The sequence below is a fragment of the Corvus brachyrhynchos genome, unplaced genomic scaffold (assembly GCF_000691975.1).
Source record: "Corvus brachyrhynchos isolate BGI_N302 unplaced genomic scaffold, ASM69197v1 scaffold400, whole genome shotgun sequence".
Classification (NCBI taxonomy): Eukaryota; Metazoa; Chordata; class Aves; order Passeriformes; family Corvidae; genus Corvus; species Corvus brachyrhynchos.
In genome coordinates this window covers 161,732-162,297 of record NW_008235789.1, presented here as the reverse complement: position 1 = coordinate 162,297, position 566 = coordinate 161,732, and the positions used below count along the sequence as shown (strand labels likewise).

The 566-nt window shown below is 48.2% G+C and overlaps 1 pseudogene; it reads right to left on the bottom strand.

The window, feature by feature from the left end:
• The window catches only part of LOC108444939, a 10,469-nt pseudogene that overhangs the window by 3,215 nt on the left and 6,688 nt on the right, over positions 1-566 (bottom strand).

Here is a 566-nt window from a genome sequence, read left to right as displayed (position 1 = left end):
GAAAACAGAGCCGCATTGTTCACCTCCTTCAGAAGTGAACAATCTAAGCGTTGGGTGATATCTGCTACATAAGCAGAGTCAGTAACCAAATTCAAAGGTTCCTGTGAGAATCGCTGAAAAGCCATGGTAACAGCCCTTAATTCAACTAACTGAGCAGAGCCTGAGTCGTGTTCCTTCAGCACCTGCCATTCCGATCCCTCCTTCCAGGTAACAATGGCTTTCCCAGTTTCCCCTGAACCATCCGTAAAGACGGTGGGTCCTTGCACCAGCACTCGGCTATTTCTCGGCCGCAAGGAAAGTGTGGAAGATTTTGCCAACTGCAGTAATTTCTGGCTGGGCAGATGGTGAGCGATCTGCTCTGAAAAGTTTTGCAGCGCGCTTTGCAAAGGAGCACTATGCATGAGGCTCCACTCAAAGTATTCCTTTGAGATCAGAATGACAATTACTGCAGGATCCGCAGCCATCAGTTGCAAACACCGTTGACGGCATTTGATTATCAGAGAAGCGACCAATTCAAACACTGTGGTCACCGTCCTTTTTGGCTGGTGAGGCAAAAAGACCCATTC